We start from the raw sequence: 20,831 nt of genomic DNA on the forward strand, positions 1-20,831 counted from the left end.
TGCAAAAAAGTTTGAGATACTCAGTGAATGTGATGTTATTGCAGAACTTTTAATATCTAGACTAATAAACTGTTTTATAGTGTATATTTCAGAACATCTGTAGCTGTTCAGCTGTTTTTTTGAACCTGTTTTTTGCTACTTTTTGTTAGATTTAAGCAAAAATTAAGCTGTGTATCCGTTAGTACCATCCTCCAAAAATCCTGCTTTCTACTTTGCTTTTGATTTTGATATGTGCAAAAATTGATGGTAGTATTTTTGTATAACAATTGATACAGATTGAAGTAGATCAGTGGTGGTAGTCCTGGTCTTGAAAGAATTCTGAGCTGTGGTTTTAAGAAAAAAAAAAAAAAAAGAATTGCATCACACATGAACAGAAACTCTTATCTTGCTTTCTAAATTGTGGCTGAAATCACTGTTGTTAGACGGAGTCTTTCTGTTGTTAAATGTGTTGACTCACTAGGTTTTAGTTGTGTTGACTTCTACTGATGACAATTGTATTATTTATTCATTTTGGACTGTAGCAACATTTTAGTACTAAGTACAACATTGTCAGAACCTTTTGAGGGGCTAGGAAAGGGCAGTTCTGGGGTTACAGATGCAAAAGTGATTGAAATATTTATTTCTTTAAATAGCTTACTTAGGAGCAGGTATTATTTTTTTGCTGACTCTATACTGTTTCTTGACAAGACCGTTTCTATGTGCATTAATATACATGGGAATCACTCCAGGTAATTCCCTCTTTGTGAAAAGCCAAAGGAAAAATGCATACTAGAGTGCTACCCTGAGGACATAAGCTGTGCTAGCTTCGTGTCTTTGCTGCTGGGAGGATATCCTGATGCACTGGGACAAGTCCATTGGCAGCTCACTGCTTCTGGATTCCAACCCAACATCCAAAGGGGAACTCGTAGCACAAAGCATGTCATCCCACACCTCTCCACCTATAAACATTGTCAGCAGCCTGTGAATGACCGTCTGCTTGGAAGATGCTTTAGCACACAAGAGGAATGTAGCTTGCCTCCAAGCCCTACAAAACAGTTAATTTGCTAACTCTCTGCCCCTCTGCAGACATACCTGCTGCAGTGCCCTTGAGGCAGCCTTTTTTTTTTTTTTTTTTTTTTTTTTTTAATTGTTTTGCTTGGTCCCACAAGGCATTGATGATTTTTGGGGCTTTGGGGTCCAGGGAAGCTTTCTCCATCAAGACTAGGAGATCAGGACTGAGAGTCAACTGCAAATAATTCCAGAAGTAAGAAGCTGTAGAAAGGCAACAAGACTGTCAACTTTCCCAGTGTTTTGTTTTTTTTTTTTTTTTAATCACACAACTCAGTCTCAGTTTATTGCCTCAGGAAGAGCTGCCAGTTGCTCTTGGTAGTTAGGGCTAGGTGTGCAGAAGCCAGCAGTCTGCTGGTCTTGTTGCTCTCTTAAAGCCAGGGGAACCTTGCCTGATGCTTTTAGGTTGAAGAGAGGAAGTGAATTGCCATCAACAAAGCTGGCATGTCTTTAAGCATGTTGGTTTGGCTCTTCCTATTTTTTTTTTTAAAAAGCAAACAAACCCATTACTTTGAAATGGCCTGTTGTCTCTTGGCTCTGTAAAGATTGGTGGGATCCCTTTTATTCCTTTTGCCTTCCTGTGCAGCAGCTGTTTGCCCAGGTGGCAGGATGTTATGGAAGCCCAGGCTGCACAGCTTGCAGAAACTGTTGCCTGTATCAGGGCTACTGCTGGGGGTGGTGTAAGACAATCAAAGACTTGCAAAGGAATACTGTTTTTATGCCTAGGAAAGTCCGCTGGTGGGCTTGTAAGGATGTTTTGGTTTGCATGTCTGATCCCTGGGTTTCTTGCATCTGGCTCCTAACCTCTTGGGCATAGGAAAAGAAATGTATTTGGGAGACTTGCGAACAAGGCAGTGTTGCTCATGGAAGCAGCAGCTGCTTGTGTTTGTGGGACAGATTGTTTTATATCTAGTGCTTTTAATGATGAAAAATAGCTGCTAGTATATAATTGGTGACAAGGGTGCCTTTGAATGTTTGAGGGCTCTTGACAAATGCACAGACCTTACTGTTCTGCTCAGGCCACGTTGTATGTGTGTAGAGGACGTATGAGCTGGGTTTAATGCTGGTGTTGGTGTCGGCCTGGTTAAAGGAGACCTGAGAAGCCCAGCCACATCTTATCTTCTCTGTGTGTAGTGACTAATCAATCCATTGCAGAGGTAGTATGTCGCTCAGCAATTTGGAGGATATTGGTGTACAACTTGACCATAAGATCCTCCACCTGTGTTCAGCTGGTTACGGCTGATTGACATAGGTCTCAGCCTGCATCCTGCAGATCATATACTAGACCTGTATGAGGTGCGTGTGTGCGTTAGTGACTGGGGAGACCCAAAGTAGCAAGGGATGTGTGTTGACTGCTGATGAGTGACTGCTGACCAATGTTCCTGAAGGGAGAGGATCTTGGCCTGTCCTGATAAAAGACAGTAATAAAGATAAAGTGCTGTGAACTGGGCTAGCATAGCCAGCTGCAGTATTCAAGTGTTATGTCAGCCAGTCACTTTCTGTGAAGTGTTAGAATGCCAATAACCCTCTGGTTAATTAAACTGAAGAAGCCCTTGGGAGGTGTATCCTGTTTCATTCCTCAGTCTACACTTTGCATCAGGGGAAGCCTTGGGCAAGGACCCTGACAGCACCCTGGTAGTACTGCAGGCATGGATCACATGCATATGTGATGTCTACTGTTGCACAGTGGATCTTGTCAACCGACAGGTCTGTCATAAGCTTGTGTCTAGCATTGTGGTTCTTCATGGATTTGGTGCAAGCTGGGAAAAGCTGGGCTTCAGACAGTAACAAGCTGCTTCTCCATAGGTTTCTCATGTCTTCAGTCTGCTTTGCCAGAAATTTTCTGCCAGGCTGGGAATAGTTGATGCTTATGCCTGCATCTGTGAGGGGAAATTATAAAAAGGTATTGAGAGAGACTATTCTGGGTTTTCCCTAGGTATTGGAGCAGCACTTGCTCCGATCAATATCAGTGTTGATTTACCTCGCATTATGCTTTGGGATGAGTGACCATTTGGCAGCAGAACAAGAAGCCACAAACAGTAGCAGAAACATTTATTTTCCTTCATAACTTGTGCTAAACAGCAGCTGAAGGTATGAATATGACCTTTATATATTTGTTGCTGTAATCACAAATTATGCAGAAAGTACTTAAAATCAAAGTGCTTAGCCTGTAAGTTCCTATGAACACTCTGCTTCCCTCAGTTTGTCACTTTACAGGTGCATCTGAAAAGCTGCATCCAGATTTGAGACCCCCATACAAGAGAGATACTGGAGTTCTCAATGTACACGAAGAGGCTGAGGAGCTGACTTTGTTTAGGATTGAGAAAGCTGAGATAGATTTAATTGCTGTCTTTCACTGTCTAATAAATGGTTATAGAGAAGATTTTATAACTCATGGAGGTGCATTGTGAAAAGATGAGAGGGGAAACATGGGTTGCCAGAAGGGGAAAATCTAAATAGGCAGAAGAATTTTTTCTCAGTTAAGGTGTTTAAGCACTGCAAGAAGTTGGACAAAGAGGGGCTGCAGAAACTTCATTCTTGGACATATTCAAAACTTGACTGGAAAAGGCCCTGAGCAACATGATCTCACGGTGAAGTTACCTCTGCTTTGCATGGAGAGTTGGACCAGATGACCTCCCAGGGTCCTTTTCAGCCTGAGTTACTCCCGGATGGATGGGTGAGGTACTAGCTGTGTGCTGGTGTCTGCCTGATCAGAAGTAGCCTTTTTGTTGTCATAGCATCTTCTAGCTGACAGGCAGCGTGGATGCTAAAAAATGGTGGCTTCTAACTAGTCCACTTAAACACACAGAGCGGAGTTTGTTTTTGGCATACACAGAAGATAGTACAGGTGTCGTTTGTACCCATCTTTTACTGGTTATATTTCATAATTTGGTGGTGCCTTGAAACAGAAGCTTAAAAGGTTACAGGGTAGTTTGTTTGTTGGAACTTTTTTTGAGAGTCACAAACTGAGCACAGGTAGTCAATGTTAAAGTGCTACAGGAATTATGTAAATAATTAAAGGCAAAAGGAAGCACTCATCTATAAAGCTGGGAAAGGTAATGGTCAAAAATCAATTTGATATGGGAGCATGGAGGTTGAGAAAGAGGCATAGGGAAAACATTCAGACTATTCCCAAACACTTGAGGTGTTTCAGTAAAAAGAATAAAGCTGGTGAGAATGTTAAGAATAAAGCTGTATTCCAGAGAGGCTGGCGCTATAATTTGGGCACATCTGTAACAATTACAAAGTTTGCTTTGAATGTTGTTAGCTTGCAAAAAAAAAAAAAAAAAGACAATGCTGACAGAAGAATCAATTGAATGAAAAACACCAAACTGATTTTAAAGAGAGGACAGTTCAGCAGAGATTAAGTTTATTTATGTTTTAAGTCATTCTGATGTGAGTACTTTAGCAGTTAGAGTACAGTAAACTTTATTGAACTTAGACTGAAGAATTTCTGCAGCATATACAAATAAAGGTTTTAAAAAACATGTTTTCTTGCCTATGAGTCTACTTTAGGAGTAAGGTATTGTTGTAACTTGTGCATCACATGATCTCATTTAAAAAAAGAAATTATACATTATAGGCTGGGGACTGCAAAGAAATACTGTTCCTTAACACTCCTTTCTGGCAACAGCTGATAGTAGTTTGATTTGATTTGATGGCCAATTGATTGCTAGAAGGTTATATTTACCAAAGGTCATGAAGAGTCTAGCAGTCATATAAATAGAAGCAGAAGATAGTTTGCAGCCAGATAGCACACATGGGTGTTCTCTTTGGCAAGTCAGGGTTGACTTCCTTACAGAACTGGTTTTCTGAACAAATAAGTCTGTCACTAGTGTATTATTCATTGTATTAGATCAGTTTTATAAACTTCTCCCGAATGGAAACAAAATAAATGTATAATACTCCCCTTTCTCCTTACTAAAACCCTTGTTTTGTAGAAGGTAGTACCAAGTTATAATTAGAAGTTTGCAGCTGTTACTTTGAATGTGTGGCATCCATCTGTGTGCTTGCATGCCTCCTGATTGATTAAAAATAGAAATAGCTTGGATAGAAATAGTATTAGAAATTCTTTGACTTATGTAAATGCCCGTATGTATACAAAAAGGCAACTGAAGAACTTCTAAAGCTTCAGATGTAGTTAAATTGGTGGGCATACATCCTTATTTAAGTGTAGTGTGGGAAGCCTGCAAAGTGTGGACATAAGTAAAAGGGTTGGAGTAGAACAGAATTGTAGAACTGAAGAAAAAAGAAACACAAAACTCACTGTCACCAGTCTGTGTCACCAAAAAGCCCCTTTTCTCCCCCCAAAGATGATTTTATTCTGCATGCACTTATATTCAATAATGAAAATTATTATCTGGAATACGCTGGTGCTTTTCTTAAATGTTTTGGTCTTGATAGCATGAATGCAGACTCATGCTGGTGCTGGACTTAGACTGTCAGATGTCTCATATAAATCAATGTAGGAAGTAGGAAGAATTTTTTATACCATTCCCTGTGGCAGATTGAGATTGTGTTGCCTCCTGCTGGCTTAAAAACAGCGTAGAGAAGAAGCTGTATCTGTCTACTGTTCAATTTTTAATTTCATGTCAAAGAGATGCATAATTGAAGTGGACACCAAGGAAGTCTTTGAGATGGACAGTTTTACCACTCACGTATGAAACCCCTGTGCCTTTGGGGAGTTCTTTCCATTAATTATTAGATATTTCACAACAGAACCTTGCAAACAAGCATACTAAATAGAGATATAAATTCAAACAACCTTCACTTACCCTGTTAGACCTTATTAACAGTGTGAACAGGAAGATCAGTCAAAGGTAAAAGGAAATTTGAAAAATGTAATGCTTGCACAAAGTTAATACTATTGCTGATGTGATTTACTGCAGTTTGACTTGGAACAATCTGTCTGCCATATTGGACGAGGAGTGGGATGAAATTGGCTATAAAATGGCAATAAACCAAAAGATTATCTGCATCCTAATCTCAGTTTTGCTAGAATGCTAGTGGTCCAAAAAAAAAAAAAAAACTTATAAAATATACCTTACTCTATTGGTAGCAGATACAGAGAGACCAAATAATGATATAAATAGTGGAAGAGGATTTATCGATATTTAAGTTTTGCTTTCTGTATTTAAGAAGGATTGTCTTTCTACCATTGTTTTTAGCTGAAAACCTTGCCTAGGCTGTGATCTACTTTATGTCATGAGTTCACAAATTCTTACAATGTTCCAACACCGATCTAGGAACTTGCATTGTCAGTATTAGGAAGCTGGTGTTCAGTAGACATGAGCTTCCTGCATGCATCAGAGTTGTTAGAGCAGTGATTGATGCAGAAGATATATCTGTTGTTGCAGGCATCTTGAGACTTTCAGATAAAAATAGCAGACGGCTAATGCTGATGTTATGATTCCTTTCTGATTAGGAATACTTTAAAAAAAAAAAAACAAAAACAAAACAAACAAAAAAAAACATATCTCCAAAGAAAAATTACCTTCTCCATCTTGTCTTCACTACTGTGGGTACTCAAAATTGAGATTGCAGCTAATTAAAGGAGCTGGATAACGTCAGCAGGGACAGCAGTGTAGCATGAATAAGAATCGTGGAATTTCTCCCATATTGTATTTGGAGAGGTTGAAATCAATTCTTCTTTTCTTGGAGCAGTGAGTGGTAATTGAAGATGCCTGGAACAGCTGGTGATGAGGATGTAGTCTCTTGCCCACTATGCAGGAAGGGGCTAGTTCAAGGGCTAGTTCCATTTTACCAGTGATCTGGATGCAGGAGTGGAATGCACCCTCGGCAAGTTTGCCAGTGCAGTTTGATGAAGACAAATGCTGGGTTCGGTACCTGGGACGGAGCAGTGCAGGACATGGGCAAGTTTTGGGGACGAGTGGCTGGGGAGCAGCTCAGCAGAAAGGGCTGCGGGAGTGCTGGCTGACGGCAGGCTCAGCGTGAGCCAGCAGTGTGCCCTGGCAGCCAGGAGGGCAAGCCACATCTTGGGGTGCACTGAGCACTGCACAGCTGCTCAGACGTGGTGATTCTCCCGCTATGTTTAGTGTTGGTGCAGCCTCACCGATGACTGGACACAAGGGAACAGCACAAAGCTGTGACGGGGGCGGGGGGAGTCAGCCTGGACATGAGGAAAAGTTCCTTTACTGTGGGGGTGGTCAAACGCTGGGGCAGGCTTCCTGGAGAGGTGGCTGCTGCCCTGTGCCTGTCAGTGCCCAGAGGCATCTGGATAATGCCCTCAGACACGTGCTGTAACTTGTGGGTAGCCCTGAAGGGGTCAGGCAGTTGGACTTGGTGCTCTCTGAAGGTCCCCTCCGAATGAACTGTTCTGTTGTAGTGACAATAGCTTTTTTGCAATCAAGCAGTAAGTGCAGCAAACAAGCAGAATATGAGGTAGAAAACAGGTGTGTCATGAGAAGGCCCATGAAGAGTTATTTTTGAGTTTAAAATAGAGGAAAAGAGAAAAACTCATGAGAATATTGCTCCCTAAGTTATATAGGAGGTGCACTCTTCTGGGAGTGGCAGAAATTAGTGTGGCTCTTTCAGTGCACTTAGGGCTATGTTGGAGACAACTAATTTTCAGCTTGTTGATAGGAGCATGAGGCTATAGTTAAGTGAAAAAAAAAATGTACGTTTTGACCAACTGTTTTAACAAATGGTTACACAAATGGTTTTCACAAACAGAGCTAATATTTACCTTGCTGTTCTCCAGCCAGTCTCAATTTTTCCAGTGTGACCTTTGCCCTAGAACTTAAGCCTATCTTCCACATCAGTGGAGTGTATTACTTACTAGAAAGCCATGGGGTCAGCTGAACTGAAAAACTTGAATTTATAAATACCTATTAAAATGTCAGTGTTAAGCAAAATCTCTGATTTTGAGACCTTTAATTGCATAAGGAATGGGATACCTGAAACAACAAGCAGCACAAATATAAATTTGCCTTTTTCTGTAAGGTATTTTTGTTGCCTGATGAAGGCTTAAAATATATGTATTTTGCCTCTGCTGTAGCTCATATATTTCTCGTGAAAAAGTGAGCAGTTTGTGAGCTTTGTTCCTGGCCTGACGAGAATCTTCCCTTTTACCCTTACGTGTAAAGAGCAGCTGCAGACCTCGGTTCTGAGGCTCCTAGAGAAGTACTTTCCCCTTTCAGTATATGGAGTCTGTTCAAGCTGATGATTGTGAGTGTGTCAAGATAGAGCAAGGCTAGTGTTTTGCAAGTAGTGACCAGTCTTGGGAAAAAAGAATAAACATGATTTTTTTTTTTTTTTTAATTTAATTATTTTAGCCCATTCCATCCTCTGTGAAATGTCTAACAAAAACTGTTGCAGTAACTGTTGCAACCAAAGCTTAAATGTAGGCGAGTCTTTCATGCTGCAGACAGGCTTAATCAGTTTATCTTCTAGTTACTGATTTTGACAGCTGTTTAACAGCAGCTGCTGAACATGCTCACTGTATAATTGGAGCCGTAACAGAATTGTCAGTTATCACGATCAGATGCTGGTAAGAGGAAGGGAACTAGATTCCTTTAAGCATAATGGTCTCTAGCAGCTCTATTGTCAAGAATCACAGAATGGTTGGAAGGGCCCTGTGGAGGCCCTCTGGTCCAACCCCTGCTCAGCAGGGGCACCCAGCAACATGGCCCAAGACCACGTCCAGGTGGCTTTCAAAGATCTCCAAAGCTGGAGGCTGCAAGGCCTCTCTGGGCAACCAGTGCCAGCGCTCCGTCACCTGCACAGCATGGAAGTGCTGCCTGGTGTTTGGTTGGGACCTCCTGTGTTCCAGCTGGTGCCTGGTGCAGTCTGTCCTGGCGCTGGGCACCACTGGAAAGAGCCTCAGTCCTCTTTGCACCCTCCCTTCTGGTGTTCATACGTGTTGACAAGATCCCCTTCAGCCTCCCCTGCCCCAGGCTGAACAGTCACTGCTCTCAGCCATTCCCCATAGGAGGGATGTTCCAGTCCCTTGGACAGTTTTGTAGCCCTCTGCTGGACTCTTTCCAGTACGTCCAGGTCTGTCTTGTACTGGGAGCCCAGAACCAGACACAGCGCTCCAGGTGCTGCGGTGTCACTGAGCAGTGGGGCAGGATCACCTCTCCTGACCCGCTGGTGATGCTTTGCCTAACGCAGCCCACGACGCTATGAACCTTCCTGCTGCATGGGCACCTTGCTGGCTCACGTTCAGCTTAGTGCCCACCAGGACCCCCAGGTCCCTTCCTGCACAGCAGCTTCCCAGCTGGGTGGCCCCCAGCCTGCCCTGGTGCCTGGGGTTGTTCCTCTCTAGGTGCAGGACTCTGCACTTGTTGATTTTCATGAGATTCTTGTCCTCTGTACATACTGAGGGTGCCCTCTACCCTCATCATCCAGATTGTTAATGAAGATGTTAAACAGGACTGAACCCAGTATTGACCCTAGGGTATTCCACTCATTACTCACCTCCAGTTAGACTTTAGCACCTCTGAGCACTGCTCCAGGTCCAGATGTTCAGCCAGTTTGTGATCCACATCACTGTTGAACTGAGGAGAAAAGTGCTGAAGCTAGCCACTGCATGCTGTTGTTGCTTTATTCTTTTGCTTTTTAATGCTAGATAAAATCCTGGGTAGGTATGCCCATTAAAAAGCCTCTGCTTTTCATGCCTAATTAAAAGAATCTTGAGAAACTCTTGGCTTTATTCAGTGCAGATTTAGGGTTTTCTAGCTGTGGTAAACTGTATCATTGTTTATATTTATTCATCTGAACAGTTCTGCCAGCAGCTGGTGTTTGATGGCTTGTGTAATTTATTTATTTTTTTTAATTCATTCTCTTTCCCCCTTCATCAGTGATAGCACTCTTCAGTTACAAAGATGGGAGTATTTGTGTAAGCTTGGTAGCTGGAATCTAGCTAACTCTGGTGTTCCAAACACTTTGCAGTCAATGCATTTTCTCCACTAGTCATGAGGTGATATGGTACTTTGCCAACGGGTGACATAGGCTGTACAACAGCAGGTCAGCAGGGAGCATGGATTTTCTGACGCTGTGTTAGATTGGATGATTTTGTGTACTTTGAAGTGGAAAATTCTCTCAGAAATTTCACACTTTTTAGGTAAAGAAACATAGTTTCTTATTGATTTTTTAAAAGATTGGGATAATAAAGTTCAGAATGCAACATGGCAACAAATAAAACCAAAAGCAGTATTTTTCTGTTATATTTTACTAGGAAGTATTTGCAAGAAGTAAAGACTGGATGACTTTAAAATGAAAACAAAGTTTTACTGCATTAATTTTGGCAGCTGTCAGGTGGCTCTCTCTGAAGGGGATTTGTGCTTCTCATTAAGTATGTGTGTTTGTGTTTTTTTTTTAGCCTGTTACTAATAACTGTATCTGCTCTGAAAATAAGCCATGTTGCATTATTGTTGTAAAGAAGTGGAACTTGTGTGTTTTGCCACTGCTGCTTTTGGATGAAAACTTAAAGTACAGTGGAGATACTCATACAATGCTTAATAGCATTAGTTCTTAACTGCATTACTGTTTCTCATTTGGCTAGTAAGTTACTGGTACGGTCTTTTTCCTTTTTTAATTGATGCAGTATGCCCCTGAAGCATTGAACACTTATGGATTCGGTTGACATAACCAAATTGGCATTAGATATGCCAATATACACGTTTTTAAAAAATTGTCTTCTTTCCCCTCATGGTCTGTGTTTATGAGTTTTATTCCCATAAAGGGATGTTTTTTTTTTTTGTGGTCACTTACCCTGTCAACATTTGTACCACCTCTTTCATCTGGTCAAATTTATTTTATTCTGCTTTCCAAAAACATCTTCCAGTGTCTGCCTGCTGTACTATCTTTTCAGAGAGTATCTTTGACTATTAGTCATCAGTTTATTCTTGCTACTGTCTCTGAGGAAACCATTGTAATACTGTCTACTTACAAACAATGCTAGTTTTAAAGCCTTTGCATTCAGATGTGGGAGCTGTTCACTGATCTATGTTTATTTTACTGAAAAAAATCAGTGGCTGTCATTTGTATGGTATCTCTTACCCAATGTAGGTCTTGCTAAGCTCTTTCAGTTGCTAAATGCTATTGCAGATCTCATCATTGGAAGGACTTCAGAAAATATGTAGTGTTCTTCTTAGGAAGATGCTTATTGTTAATGCATGGAGTCATTCTGAAACTTTCCATTTTTTTCCATATGATACAGGATTTCCTATGTTAACTGTTCATAGAAGAGTAGTAGGTAAAATGAAATGTGTCTAACTGCTGTTAACTTAGTTCAGTCAGTTATAAACCTTAACGTTGCCATAATATCTGGTTCATCTATAGGAAAATACACATAGGTTATTTATATTGCTTCCATATTGTACATAAAGCAATTGATTTCTTTTTATTATGTGTTTTATATATGTAGCCTGTTAGGCGTTCTTTTTAATCTGGATAATTTGCATTTAAATTAACAATGCCTAGATTTAAGTAGGTGTCAGGGTATTCCTTTTACATCACATTTAAGTACCAATGGAGCTGATGCACAGATATGTTTCTGCTTTGAAAGAGGCAGTCAGCAGTGCCTGTAACAAAAGCACAAAGTTAACTGAGGGGATTAAAATGAGTTGTGTAGAATGCAGAATATCGAAGTAGGCAAAATGTGGCCTTTTCTGGTTAAATCTGAGTTTAAGGGGCTTCTTAATCTTGAAGTTTACATGTATCTCCTATTAAAGTATACAGTATTTCTGGCTGATTTGTGACTCCAAGTTCATAATTTGCACTTTTTTTTCTTTTTAATGTTTGATATGAGAGGGGAGAAAGTTAACATGCAGAACATGTAAGCTAAAAATGCACCTGAAATATTTAACAGCAGCCTTGTGTTGTTTGCCAATAAATATTCGGTAGGTGATGATGGAGAATTGTGAACAGAGTGTTTCCAGAGTCATAGTAACTACCTTCCAGAATGTGCAAATGCAGAAGCAGCAATTTTTGTTCATGAAAATGCTTGTGAAGAGATGGCTTTTGAATTAATTGCTGTGGTTACATACTAAGAAAAAAAAAAAAAAGACACCTGTTAAACATTTGGCTGTGTCTGGATGGATAGAAAAAAATGTGAGAAACTCAGCTGGCAGGCAGAATGTCAGAGTTTAGTTTAAGGCATTAGTATTTCCCGTATCTTTGGCAGCTAGCGCAGAAGGGGAAATAAGTGATATTAACTGGACTTACGTTTCCAGTGAAGAAGGTATTGGTACAAATTGCTTTTCATAAGAAAAGCAAATACTGAGTTGCATCTTGGACATGTTAAGTCAGACTAAAACTGCAAAGAAAGAGGTGTCCCAAACATGAACTCGCTTGGTTATCTCGAAGGCAGAACAATTTTACATTTACACCTATTATGGAAGAAGTCAGGTCTCAGTGAGGTTATCTTAATGTTCAGAGAAAGAACTGAGAACTGGTCCAGAGAACTGGTTAGTTGTCTTGAGCTGGAAATTTAAAGTCAGAAGAAACTCTTAAAATTCAACGTTAGTGTTAATGGAAAACTTTTGGAGGCAGAGGCTTTACAATTCTTGTAACCAGGAAACACTGTAAGTTAGCATAAGAGCAAAAGGACACCTTTGACAGGGAAACAAAATTACAGCAGGAGAGAGGCATTTGATGTGTGACACTAACTGGGCGTTTGAGGTGATTGATCTTTTTCCGCACAGTATCCATTGGTAATGTTGTGAGAAACACTCCGTAGCCAATAACTTAGGCTCAGGCGAGGATCTCAGTGAAGTAGTAATTTATTCGCGATTGCAATGGCGGGCGCCCCACAAGCAGGAGAGAGCGCATCTACTAGTTCCAAAACACAGTTTATATACCTTTTGATGGCAGGACCCTCCCCTGTTTCCCCACTGAGTGGGTAATCCAGATTCACAATCTATCTGATGCTTCACAAACAATGCATGGCCTTCAGTCGCCGGCCTGTTAAATTTCAAATTTCTTTTGACATTTTTACTGCTTGAAGTGGTAATGTTTCTTCACTTATCTGACTTGACTTGACACCGTGATTTTCACCTAATTGTCCTAAGGAGTCTGGTTGTCTGCATTTTACAAGGTCGCCTGCTAAACTTTCTTATCACTGTAAGCATATCTCAGTACCACATTCCCTCCTTCTAAACAATGTAACTCTGCAAAAACAACATTTCTATTCCCACAATTCCCCCCTTTTCTTTTTTTATAATCTGTTGATTTTTGCAAAAACTCTTTTTATTTTTATTTATTTATTTATTTTAAGTGTAATTTGGTAAATATCTTCCTCTTCTTCGCTTTCTTTGCTCTCCATTTCCTCTAATATCATTTTATCTGAGTAGGGTGGTGGATCTATGGTCATTTGTTTCAATAATGTGGTTTCAATTAACCACTGGACAAGTCCCCTTACACAGGGGACTTACACAGCCAATAGCTGTCAAAACTCCTGCTACTACAATCAAGGATGTAAATATGGACATTACCATCCCTTTCCATTTACCAAACCAAGATTTCAACCATCCTGTGATGGAAGTGTCTGCTCCCGAATTTTCTGCCAATTCATTGGCAAGGGTAATAAGCCCTTGCAATGCTCTTGTTACTGTGCCATCCGGGGCAGTATTGTTACGGATAAAAGTACAACGGTTGCCCAGCATCACGCATACACCACCCTTCTCCACGAGCATCATATCTAATGCTATCCTGTTTTCCCAAGCCATTTTGCTGATGGCATCTAGTTGTTCAGCGATTCCTCTCATCGCATCCTTGGTATAATTGATGAATCTCTGCTGATTATAATAGAAATAATTAATCCAATCCACATTTTTATTGATTGTTACCCACCAGAACAGTAACTCAAACCCTGCAGCAATTTAATTTCTGGCTTTATGTTCATCCGGAACTCCTCTAGGTACCCCAATAGAATCTATGTATACTCTATCATCAAATGATATTCCTAAGCCTCCTTTACTTCTGGGTATTTGTGATGTTTCTCTTTCAAATGCCAGGGTGAAGGGTATAGCTGATTGAACAAGTGCACAAGTGCCTTCCCAATTAGATGGTAGGGTGGACCGTAAGATCTTCCCTCCACCGTACCACCAGAGATCTGCCCTGGGGATCTCCAGTCTTGAGCAGTTTCCCATCAAGTCCTTGGTAGCACAAGGCAAATTCTCCCAGATGCCAGGTAGCACTCACACCCTGCCGTGAGAGGCAAGCTGTATGGTTACCTATAGCTGTAGAGAATGCAGGGGGAACTGTGATATAGTTATCATGCAAGAAACAGCAAAGAGAGACTTACAGGCCTCATTTCCCCAGGCAGTCTTTTCTTGGTACAATGCAATCATACATCGCATCCCTTGGGAGTCTTTGGTCCACCCCCATGGGAAGGGCACTATCTGGGCAATCGGTCATCCCGAGGCACAAGCATAGCAGTAGCTACGATTGAGACTCTGGACAGTATATTTGACCCATTCTATCCAGGCATTCACGTCCCCATACCCTGTTTGAATCTCAAATGTTTGAACTGCCACATTTCAGAGGGCCTCCTGTTTACTCTCCTGTTTTCTCCTTGAGTTTCTCCCTTTCTCTGATGGCAATAGAGGATTGTTTCCATACAGCTATTCTCAATCTGGCTGTTGTGTCTCTCCCAGTTATTTGTTCTTTCTGCTCAATTGTCATTGGGCATTTAAATCTCCACAAGCTAACACCTCACAAGCATCAAACGTGACGGCTTGTGGTACATAACCCTCTGTCACAGTCACTCATATTTTGATGGGGTATCCCGTTTTTGCTATTATCTGGTCATGCCTTTTCCAAGTTACCAATTGACCAAGGCCTTCTCTGAGGCCTAGAATCACTAAAAACAAAATTAGTAATCAATTTTTCCCTGTCATTATTTTTAAACCTTAGGTTTCCAAATAATTATCGATACAAAAATAAGATGTACACTACTACTATAACAACCCCCCCCTTGGGAGCACTGCAGTTCGCTATAGGTCTGTCCTTTCTCTCAATCACAAGTCACACTCATTAGTTACCTGTGAAAATAAAAGGTTAGTTTACAATTGTAAGCTCTTATCCTGCTCAGAGTCCACTACGAGATTTTTCTCTTCAATTTCAACTTCCAACAAGTCTTTTGTAGGAACAGCTTCCCAGGTACTAGCGTCGACAGATGCCTTCACTCAAGTATAGTGAGTCCAACCTTTTTCCGCAATTCTTACGGCTGTTTCAGTGGTCAGTAATTGTCCTTCCCATTCAGGCCGGAGTTGACTCTTTCCAGGTCCGAATCAGGACCCAGTTTCCTGGATGATGGTGGTGAATGGGGAATTCCAAAGGTGGGGTTTGAGCCAACAACCCACAGGTCCTGAGAGATGACAAAGAAGAAGACAACCCCAGAATACAGTTCTTAAGGAAACTCTCTTATTTTGAATTGTGGTATCTCATCCCTTCTGCCCAGATAGGGTAATCTGAACAGCATCTCATATGGTGAAATTCCTATATCCTTTCTTGGTGCTGTTTAAACCTGTAGGAGTAAGCATTTTACCCAAGGAAGTTGGGTTTCTAACACTAGTTTAGTTAATTGCTTCTTTAATGTCTGATTCATTCGCTCCACCTTCCCAGAAGAGGAGGGGTGCCAGGGGCTGTGAAAATCCCACTCAATCTCTAAGGCCTGCTTTAATCCTTGCAGTAAAGCTTACACCCATCTAGTCACGTGGTCGATTAGGACAAACAAGTAACTCAGTAAAGTTTACCTGTATACTTTGGAAAGGTCAAACCCCTGGCTCCCGTCCCCCTCTAGATGGGTTACAGAACACCTTTTTATTTACCTTTTGACATATGGTACATCCTCTACATATGTGCTTCCCTAAAGTGTATATTCCTATACAGACATATTTTCTTAGCACAACATCACACATTGCTTGCACCTCCTAATGACTCTTCTGATGTAAAACAGTTAATATTTGCCTCATTATCACTTTATTCAGCATTTCTCTCCCATCAGGGAGTATCGATTTTCCTTCAGACTTCATGGCTCCTGATTCCTTAAAAAATTTTTCTTTTAAAACTTTTTAGTTCTTTCTTAATTTTCAACAATTCCCTGAATCCTCTCTGCATTTATTCTGTTTTCCTTCAGACATTAGATGCCTTAAATACCTGACTTCTCTTTCTCCATATTGTAATTTATTTATTTATTTATTTATTTATTAATACTCCCAAGCCCTGCTTTCCCAGAAAGTTGAATAGCTTGTTAGTAGCTTCCTTCACAACTCTTTTCTCCTGTCCTGACAATAGAAAACGATCCACATATTTGTTAACATTAATACCTCCTTGGGAGGTTGTAATTGCTCCAAAATCTTGTTTAGAATTTACCCAAATAGATAGGTGTCCCTGTAAACCCCTGAGGTAAAATTGTCCACCTATATTGTTGCTTCCGCCCCCATTTCAGGGTCTTTCCAGTCAGAGGTGAATATACATGTATGTTTGCTCTCAGGGCCAGAGAGCACTCCATTAATAACACTGTTATTCCAGTCTAACAATTTACTAGTTGAATGCCCAATTTAATCATCAAATCCCTTCCCAACAAATTAGTCCTTGCCTTGGGTACATACAATAATTACCCAGTGATCATTTTATCCCCTAGTCTCAGCTTGGTATCCCCCCCAAAGTGACACTGTTATCCCAGCCCCATCACTTTTTAGGGTTTCATTAGTTAATTTAATCCCTGATACTTTACAGGTCAGTAATGACCTAGCTGTTCCCCAGTGTATTGGGTTTGATGGCAAGGTTCGGGGGCTGTGAGTAGGGGGGGTGGGAAACTGCAGTGGCAGCCCCCGTGAGAAAAAAAACCCGGAAGCCTCCCCGTGGCAGATAAGGGACAATTTCATCTGGCCCTAAGGGGCCCACTGCTGCCCAGAGCCAAGCCATGAGCAACACAGTCCGTGCCTCTGTGAGAACACATCCACGAAAACAAACAAACAAAGAAACAAACAAAAACCTGCTGCTCAACAGCAGTTGGGAGAGCGAGAAACCCCCCCCGCAGACACCAAAGTCAGTGCAGAAGTAGGGGGAGGAGGCGCTCCAGGCGCTGGAGCCGAAGCCCCCCCTGCGGCCGCTGGAGAGGCCCCTGGTGGAGCAGGCTGTTCCCCCTTCCCCGATGCTTGGGAAACTGAACAAACACCACAGCAAATATGCAAATATACCATAACTTCTAGACTGTTACTTAGATAATGCCTACATCCTCTTTCCCTGCTCATTCAACTTCAAACAGCTCTGTTAAATATTACATGCCACACCTTTAACACCTTCAGCAACTCTTTTAACACTTCCTTTATCTTTCTCCAGACTGTACTTTTCTAATACCAGCACCAAAGGCTCAGTCAGGGTCCAACTTAATTCCATACCTTTTCCCTCCAAGATACTGAAACAACATCTCAATATAGCATATTTCATCCCATTTTCCTTCTTTCCTCCTTCTTCCACTACAGATATTCCCATTCGAAGTGGCCAGCCTGGCCACGCTTAAAACATCTTATCAAAGCCTGTCTCTGCTAGGACTCGGGCCACAACACAGGCAGCCTTCTTTGCCTGCCATTCCTTCATCTCTCTTCCTCTCCTTTCCATCCTGGCCCTGACTCCCCCTGAAGATTTTCTTCATCTTTCTCCAACCCTCTGCCTCACTACCCGCTGCACTGTCAATACCATTAGTTTCGCTCTCTGCTTTTCCTTCTCATCTCCCCTCCGGACACACACCTCCAGGGCCTCCCGCAGGAGGGTCCCCCAGTGACTGTTCACTACATCCCCCCACCTTCTGAAGCATTTTCTGCATATTTTTCCAGGCTTTAATCACACAATGAACTTTCAAGAGCCCTTGGGATACTGGGTCATCAGGTCTCATCCCCAAGTACTTTCTCATTCTGACCCCAAGTCTCTCATATGATTTCTGTGTTGCACACTATTATTATTCCAGCCAGGATTGGCAAGTGGGTATTTCTGCCCTGCCGGTATTACCCCTGGTCCTGGAGGATGAGCTCTTTCCCATTCTTGTATAGCAGCTCTCCTCCTGATCATTCCCATTTCTTTCCCTGTAAACAACATACTTATAGACATAATTCCCTCCCCCAAGAGTATAAATCAGGTCGTAGGAACTGGTCTAATTGTTCAGCTAGGCTGTTGGGGTCCTTGAATAAAGACTTCCTCTCCTTCTTAAAAAGTCCTAACCTCTCTGCTGGTAAGGAGGAGGGGGTAGTTCACCTAAGAGGATACACAGTTAGCGTTAGTACTGTTAGTATCAGGGAAGGCAAAATTCTCAACATATCTTCTACCTTGTTCTAATTCTTGCCAGAGCCTAGAGTACGATCCTTCTTTAGGGACAGTGTTAATTCCAGTCCCTGTCTCCCTTCCTGGAGTGACTGCTGCTGCCACCAGTTCAATATTAAGATTATAGGGAGCATAACTTGGCTCCTTCTCTGAAAAAGGAATCTTATTGTTTACACATAAATTTAAAGCCTGAATTTTCATCAGACCCGTATTTTGGCCAAAATACTGCTGTTTCCTTAATTGGTTCTTTTGTTCAGACTGATACACAATATTTAACCTTTTTTTTTTTTTTTTTTTTTTTTTTAATTACTTTTCTTTTACAATCCCTCTGATTTTGGGATTATGTTTCCAATTTCTTATCATTTTTCAGGAAGAACTATTAGTAGGCACTCCCCCAGGGATATCTCCCTGTCCCCTGGAACTCATATTTTCCCATTTTTCCTAACCCTCGCCAGTATGTGCTACAGAAATTTCCCTTCTGCAGTGTACCACACACCAACGTACTGAAAAATGGGGGTGTACCGCCAAGCACTTCCCCGTGCCAGCGTTACCGCACACCTATGAGTTTACCAGATTCCCTGGAACTCGTACTTCCCATCTTTCCTAACCCTCGCCAGTATGTGCTACAGAATTTTTCCTTCTGCAGTGTACCACACACCAACGTACTGAAAGATGGGGGTGTACCGCCAAGCACTTCCCCGTGCCAGCGTTACCGCACACCTGAGTTTACCAGATTCCCTGGTGTACTTCCAAGCACTTCCCCGTGCAAGGATTACCGTACACCAGATTCCCCTGGTGTAGTGCCAGCACTTCCCCGTGCAAGGGCTTACCATACACCAGATCACCCGACCCCCAAGGCAATACTTAATATTTCTTACCTTGGTCTGTGCACAGAGTTACCGGATCGATTCTTAAAAACCCGGAGTGCCTACCTTCTTCCTTTCCCCACTACTTCACGGATCCTGCCTCTTTAACCAGTCTCGGGCCCTCTGTCAGCTTTCCGCAGAACCGCCACCGTCGATGCACAGGACCGCTGAAATCAGCGGGGCATGCCTTCCTGCTGCTGCGGCGGTGGGGCTCCCCAGTAGGTGACTGGATCCCGGACGAGCCCCCAAATTGTGAGAAACACTCCGTAGCCAATAACTTAGGCTCAGGCGAGGATCTCAGTGAAGTAGTAATTTATTCGCGATTGCAATGGCGGGCGCCCCACAAGCAGGAGAGAGCGCATCTACTAGTTCCAAAACACAGTTTATATACCTTTTGATGGCAGGACCCTCCCCTGTTTCCCCACTGAGTGGGTAATCCAGATTCACAATCTATCTGATGCTTCACAAACAATGCATGGCCTTCAGTCGCCGGCCTGTTAAATTTCAAATTTCTTTTGACATTTTTACTGCTTGAAGTGGTAATGTTTCTTCACTTATCTGACTTGACTTGACACCGTGATTTTCACCTAATTGTCCTAAGGAGTCTGGTTGTCTGCATTTTACAAGGTCGCCTGCTAAACTTTCTTATCACTGTAAGCATATCTCAGTACCACATTCCCTCCTTCTAAACAATGTAACTCTGCAAAAACAACATTTCTATTCCCACAATGTGTTACGTGAATCTGAAGAACAGAGTGTTGGTAAAGCTGGAAGCAATCAACTAAAAAGCATAACCTCCCCTTGCCTTGCTTAGAAGATATTTAGACTGGATTAATACAATGACTTGATATATTAATCTTATAAATGAGTCAAGATGAGCTTGTAAAAGGCACGGTGCAAGCCCTTTCCCTGACATATCAAAACACTCCTATACTTAAAATTCTCGCCCTGCCTTTTTTCCCCTTATTCTCACATACCAATGAAAGATCTGCAGCCATCTCCCAACTTGTCTTCAGCAAAAAGATAATAATTGCTTACTTAAGAAAAGCCTTTACATTCTTCCCTCACAACATCCCTCTTGTCAGTAGTTTTGATAAGAAGGTGAATTGTATGCCATGGCTTTTTTTTTTTTTTTTTTTTTTATTCCTTTCTACTATTATAAATGCCGTGTTAATGTTAGTGTTAACCTGTTATTAATTCAGTGTATTAAATAATACACATTACCAGAAAGCCTTCAGATGGTTATGACCAATGATGGATGAGTAGACTAACAGGGTAAAAAAAACCTCCATTATTTTCCATATTTGATTTTTCCTTCTGAAGAATGCACTACTAAATTTTTTCCTGAAAAAAAAAGTTTCTTTTTTCAGCCTACTTCACTGACAGCTGAAAACTCTCTTATCTAAGACTTGTGAATATTTGAGAACCTTGCAGTTGTTGTTTGAAGATGAAGCAAACTGGATTGTACCTGTATTGACAACACTAGCTACATCTTTATGAAGCAGCTTATGAATGTGTCAGCTCTTCATTGATTTTCTTAAAAATGAACCCAGCAATAAGTTAATGGCATCTTTACTTCTTCCCATGTAAGGGAGGATGTATTCAATATTTGAGTTTTCTGTAATTTGT

General features: G+C 41.5%; 1 protein-coding gene across 6 annotated transcripts in view; it reads left to right on the plus strand.

Moving 5' to 3' along the window:
• The window catches only part of MAST4 (microtubule associated serine/threonine kinase family member 4), a 307,122-nt gene that overhangs the window by 122,299 nt on the left and 163,992 nt on the right, over nt 1–20,831 (plus strand). The gene's annotated exons all lie outside the window — the stretch shown is intronic.

This window comes from Aythya ferina, assembly GCF_964211825.1.
Source record: "Aythya ferina genome assembly, chromosome: Z".
In the NCBI taxonomy this organism is placed as follows: domain Eukaryota; kingdom Metazoa; phylum Chordata; class Aves; order Anseriformes; family Anatidae; genus Aythya; species Aythya ferina.